General features: G+C 44.0%; 1 long non-coding RNA gene across 1 annotated transcript; it reads right to left on the reverse strand.

Moving 5' to 3' along the window:
* Positions 1-570: 570 nt before the first annotated feature.
* Positions 571-3,998, reverse strand: LOC310766574. Its single transcript, XR_014550265.1, has 2 exons — positions 1,723-3,998; positions 571-1,584 (listed from the first exon to the last, which is right to left on the reverse strand). It is a non-coding gene; the product is annotated as an uncharacterized lncRNA (long non-coding RNA).
* Positions 3,999-6,430: the final 2,432 nt, after the last annotated feature.

The following is a 6,430-nucleotide window of genomic DNA, read 5'->3' on the forward strand; positions in this document are numbered from 1 at the left end:
CCTAACCAGCTATTTTCAGTGTCAGGTAAAAACTTCTCTTTTCCCAGGCTTTTGATAGACTATGATGATGATGTTTTGCTGTTAGCTTTCTGCTGCTCTTGGGAGAGGAGCAGGAGAGAAGATATTATTTCCTGTATTTTTAATGGACTGCATATGTTTTTGTGTGAACGTATCAACATTACAATGTATTTTTATTTATGCTGCAAGTCATTTTGAAACTTCTGTGAAACAAACAACTAACAAGTCAAATAATAATACTCTGAACATGACTTTGTTGGTTATCACCCATTTTTTAAAACTCCAAATATCTGTTTAAGTGGAATGTTGAGACATTTTTTGTTTTAATGGAATGAAAAAGGCCCTGTCTGATCTCCCCAGAGAAGGAATTCCACAATTGCAGCATCACCACCAAAAAGGGCCCGTATCTAGCATCTACCAACATTGTATGGCCAATGGAAGTATGCCTGAGAGCAGGGTACAAGATAGTCCTTCAGGATTAACGTTAACTGGCTGGAAAGTGCCCAAATATTTCTTCATTTCCTCATTTCATTTGATAACACAATCACACACTTATAGATACAAGTTTAATTATCTGGAAGCATTTCTCATTTAATACATTATCGCCATGTGACTTCTTCTCCAGGTTTCAATTCCCTGTGGAAAGGAAATAGAGGACCACAGAATTAGGAATGAATTATTCCAGAACATAGCTTATAAATGTAAAATACGTTCTGTTAAGTAATTAGATGCTTTGTAACTGATTTGGAAAGCAAGACTTAACTTCTGCGCTGTTATGTCCACTACTTCTCACAAAGTCATGAATAAAAACATCATTAAAAACCACAACAACCTTCAAATCAAATTTGTGTAAACGATTTCCCTTTTGCCTTTTATTTAATCAAAGGCATTTCGGTAGTTGTCATTACCCCTCACATCTCATCTAATTGTGTTCATGACTCATCCCCCTAAGCGCTTTATACAAAACTGACTATCCCATTTTATCTTTGTATGAAACCTATGAAATAATTCGGCTGGGAGACAGAGATTGGCAAAAGGTTACCCAGTGAGCTTTACAGCTGATTGGGGGCTAAACCCTAGCTAACTGAAAAAGGGGAGATCCACTGCAATGTAGCACAAGCAACCTGCGAGTTGATATTGTTCAAATGGTTGCACACAAGCTGGTCACAAAGTATAATTTCAATAACAGTGGTTGGGCAACATTTTTCACAAGCAAAGGTCACCCATTTGTACAATTTGTATCTATTTCTGGGGGTTGGCAATAGAAGTGTCAGCCACTTCTATGTTCTAATGAACCTAAGAAGAGCCTGCTGGATCAGGTCAATTTCCCATCTAGCCCAGCTTCCTGTTGTCACAGATCCCTGTGAGAAACCTGCAAATGACCCCAGCACAAGAGCATTCTGCCCTCCTGCAGTTTTCACCAACAGGTATTCAGAAGCATTACTGCCTCTGACCCTGGAGGCTGAACACTGCCATCAGGGTTAGTAGCCACTGATAGTACTATCCTCTATGAATTTGTCTAATCTTCTTTTAAAACCATCCAAGTTGGTTGCTCTCACAGCCTATCTGAAGAAGTGTGCATGCACACGAAAGCTCATACCAAGAACTAACTTAGTTGGTCTTTAAGGTGCTACTGGAAGGAAAAAATTTTTTTGTTTTGACTATGGCAGACCAACACGGCTACCTATCTGTAACTGAGCCTACTATGGGAATGGGTTCCACATTCTGGTGTTACGAGAGAGGGAGAAAAACCTTTATCAACTTTCTCCATGATATGCAATTTTATAAACATCTATCATGTTGCCTCTCACTAGCCTCTTCTCTAAACTAGAAAGTCCCAAATGCTGCAACCTTTCCTCCATCCCCTTGATCATGTTCGTTCCCCTTTTTGGGACCTCTTCCAACTCTATAATATCCTTTCTTTGGGCAGCAAGGAAGCAGAATGACCCGAAGGAACAGATATGTCCCTCTTTAGCCAGCTCACTGAAGAGAACCTTGGAGTGGTTAAGAACAGCTGCAGTAGCTTGGAAAAGTGGCAGAAAGGATAAAAAAAAACCCTTTCGGCCGACTTGTGTAACTACCGTATTGGCCTGAATATAAGCCACACTTTCCCCCCAAATTCCGATTGTGAAAAGTTAAGTGCGGCTTATATTTGTGACCTTAAGGTATATCGCTGCTGAAACAGCTGCCCACGAGGGCTCTCGGGGGTGCGGGACAACCGTGCCCATCCCAACCGTAACTCCCAAGCTGCTGTTAAGGAAGGGGGAAGGGGGGGAGACCGCCAGCAAAGTGGCACGGCTCCCCCTCCCCAGGAACCAGCCCAGGAGCGCGCAGCCCGCCCGCCGCTCCCGAGCCTTCCCTGGCGCCGGCTTGTGTAGGTAGTGCCAGGAGGTGGGTGTGCAGTGTGCTCGGAACCAAGCGCCTGCCACCCCCCCCATTCAGGGTAATAGTGCCAGGAGGCGGGCTGCACCCACAAATAAGCCTTGAATTTTAAAAGTGTGGCTTATCTCCGGGTGCGTCTTATATTCAGGCCAATATGATATGCCTAAGCACGTGTGTGTTGACAGCAAGAGAGCGCTACAGGAAAGAGGCAGGCAGGAGGCTTTCTCCTAAATAAACATGCGTACCATCAACCTGAAAGTCTTTTAAGAGCACATCCTCAATAAACCTTCCCTCTATTTGTGCCCCCAAACTTCACACCCTACTTCAACTAGCTGTAATGGGATAGCATGGTTTTTTACATTTACAATTCAAATTAATTGCATTAATACTTTTTTCTAACATGTGTGCCAAATTGGGCCACTTTTTTAACATTGTAGTCTCCATCCATTTTCCCGCTTTTGCATGACAACCACTAGCAATTTTAACATCAATATGAGCACATATCTGCTTGCAAAATAATAATAATAATAATAATAATAATAATAATAATAATAGTACTAATGGTGTAGCTTTCACTTAAGATCCAAATCCCTATTTTCTTTACATGGGTGTACAATCATATTTATATGATTGAATATGTTTATATATTTCCTTTCATAATATTAATTTAAAGATTAAGTACAAACATCGATAAATAATACTACAAAAGATTAAAAAGATAAAAGCAGCAGTTAAAAACTTAAAGCAAACAAAAAATTGTTTGACTGGCCAAAGGCTTTGCCTGGTGCTTTGATTTATTTATTTAACAAAATTTGTATATCAATTGTCAACTAAGTGTCTAAGCAGTTACCAAAAATACAATCATACTTTGGGTTAAAGCTGCTTCAAGGTTGCAGTTTTTTAGGTTGCGGACCGCCGAAACCCAGAAGTACCGGAACGGGTTACTTCCGGGTTTTGGCGGTCGCGCATGCACAAAAGCACTAAATTGCTCTTTGCACATATGCACCGAATTGCAGATGTGGGTTGCGAACGCTGCGGGTTGCGAACATGCATCCCGCATGGATCACGTTCACAACCTGAGCATCCACTGTATATAAAACATACAATAAAATACTTTTAAAAGGCCAATGTTAAAGAAAGTCTAATAAAATAATATAAATAAAAAAACAGTGAAAAATATACATTACAGTGGTACCTCGGGTTAAGAACTTAACTCATTCTGGAGGTCCATTCTTAACCTGAAACTGTTCTTAACCTGAAGACCACTTTAGCTAATGGGGCCTCCCGCTTCCACCGCCGCACGATTTCTGTTTTCATCCTGAAGCAAAGTTCTTAACCCGAGGTACTATTTCTGGGTTAGTGGAGTCTGTAACCTGAAGTGTCTGTAACCCGAGGTACCACTGTACAGTGGTGCCCCGCAAGACGAACGCCTCGCAAGACGAAAAACCCGCTAGACGAAAGGGTTTTCCGTTTTGGAGGCGCTTCGCAAAACGAATTTCCCTATGGGCTTCCTTCGCAAGACGAAAGCCCATAGGGAAATCTCCAGGACAGCGGGGAAGCGCAGCGCATCTTCCCCACTGTCCTCGGACCTCCTCCGAAGGCTGCTCCAAAGGCTGGCGGCGGGAGGAGGTCTCTCCGCCCCACCGGCAGCCTTCGGAAGGCTCCTCCGAAGGCTGGCGGTGGGGCGGAGAGACCTTCTCCCCGCGCCAGCCTTCGGATGGCTGTCCTGAAGACTTGTGGTGGGAGGAGGGTTTTCCTTCCCACCGCCAACATTCAGAATGCTGTTCTGAATGTTGGCAGTGGGGAGGAAAAACCGTCCTCCCACCGCAAGCCCCGGGAACAGAGGAGAAGCGCTGCGCGCCTTCCCCTCTGTTCCCGTACCTGTCCTGAAGGCTTGCAGTGGAGAAAAGCCCTTCTCCGCACCGCCAGCCTGGCAAGCGGTCTCCATAGGAACGCATTAATTGATTTTCAATGCATTCCTATGGGAAACCGTGCTTCGCAAGACGAAAAACTCGCAAGAAGAAAAAACTTGCGGAACGAATTAATTTCGTCTTGCGAGGCACCACTGTATAAGCAAAAATTACAGGCTATATGGCAACTTCACTTGGTTCCAACATTGCTATACTGGACGTGTAAACTGCTGTGGATAGGGCATTCTAAAAGAAGGATGAAAATAAAAACAACCAACCTTCTCTCTTGATGATAACATCTCTCATCTTGGATGAATGAGGTACACAGAGAAAACTACAACAGATTTTTTTTAAGGCTTGGGAGGCTGAGATCAGAATAGGTACTTCTTTTGGTAATTTGGTCCCATGTCATTTAGGCTTTGTGTGGGGCTCTTTTGACTTACTACATATTGACTAGGCCATGCCAGCCAAGGTATAACTGGACACCATTTTGAATCATGATTGCAGATTGAACCTTTCAAAACTGCACTGATTTTTTGGTTTCTCAGAATTCCCAAGTAATGCAGGGTACAAGGCTGCTAGAACAGGCCTGTTGTTTCAAAATAGTGTTAATATCCCATCAAATAACATGTCAATATTTCACTTAACTAACCTTTGAAATAACTTGCTTTTGTTTCTGAAGAGTGCCATTTTCTCATCATTCTTCCTGTCCAAGTAACATCCCAACACAAATCCTATGGGGACCAAACTTAAGGCCCAGTGCTCTCGCACAAGATGCAAAATATTCACCATAGTTACTAATAAGAAAGAGAACCAAAAATAAAATAAAATCAACAGAGAACGTATGGATGCCTGAAACATTTAAGCCACTTGTAAACAGTTAAACAAAAACATCCTAGAATAAAAAAAAAAATTAAGGCTGCAGTCCTATTCCAATTTACCTGGGAGTTAGCCTCATTTAACACAATGGGACTTACTTTTAAGTAGTCTACTTTAATCTCCTACTGCAAATCAGTTTTAACTGAACGTCCACAAATTCTAGTGCTTTAATGGAAAGGGAGCAAAGCTTCTCTTTATGCACTGCATTCTATGATGCACAATTTTAAACATTTCTGTTACAGCTGAAGAAAAGCCTCGCTTGATCATACCCAAGGCCAACTGAATAATCTTGCTCTCAGTGGGCAACCAGCTGCCTTACGGGAAACCTGCAAGCAGGACCTACGTGCCACTTGCACATGCACTTACTCGCCCTCCTTCTGGCTTCCAGTCAGAAGCGAAAGAAACTAGGCTTTATTTCACCCAGGTCAAAGGCCCAGTTCGGTACACACACACAGGCTGGCAGCCTCAATGACGTCCCTCTGGAGGCTTCACCCGGGGCAGGAAATAAACAAACAAACCCGGCTAGCCCCCGACCCCCCATAGCTACGGCACTGCTTCCAGCAACGAGGTGTGGCAACCAGGACTGGACACGGCATTTCAAGCCAGGGCCCCCCCCATAACTTTGTGTAAATGGCACGTCAGTCTCTTCGTAACAAAAACATGGAACCTGCCTTTTGCTGCACCCCTGGGGGGTCCACACCTTCACCCCAAAGTCTTCTCGCTGGTTCCTACTCCGTTGGCGCCATTGTGAAATCCGAGGTTTTCCCTTCCTTACTCCTGGCTTAACACTGACCCTTAACAATTCCCCCTTTTTTTGTTTTCTTTTTATACAGTCTGGAGAGACGCGCTGGAAATTCCTTGCAACACCGCCCCCCTTTTTCGTTTTAACAACCCTCCCCCTTTTTTTGCCACCCCGCTCTTAATACGCCTAAACCTTACCTGGCCTGAAGGCCTTCAAGCGCAATACCGACCTGAGGGCCTCAACCAACCAAGGACGCTTAGAGAGCCGCACACTGAGCCTTCCGATGACCAAAGCCGGAATGAACCATTCACTGACGCGAGGGGGGGAGGCGGGCGAAATTTTCTCCGCCGCTCGCCGTGGGATTCCTTCGCTATGGCTTTGAGACTTTTCGAGACTCTGCTTAGAAGAACTCCAAATGAATATCAATGGCGGGAGGGGGACATCTTCATTAATCCAAGTGCTCCCGCTCTGGTTTACCCCCCCCCGTAAACACCTCTGA

This window comes from Podarcis filfolensis (assembly GCF_964270895.1).
Source record: "Podarcis filfolensis genome assembly, chromosome: 1".
In the NCBI taxonomy this organism is placed as follows: domain Eukaryota; kingdom Metazoa; phylum Chordata; class Lepidosauria; order Squamata; family Lacertidae; genus Podarcis; species Podarcis filfolensis.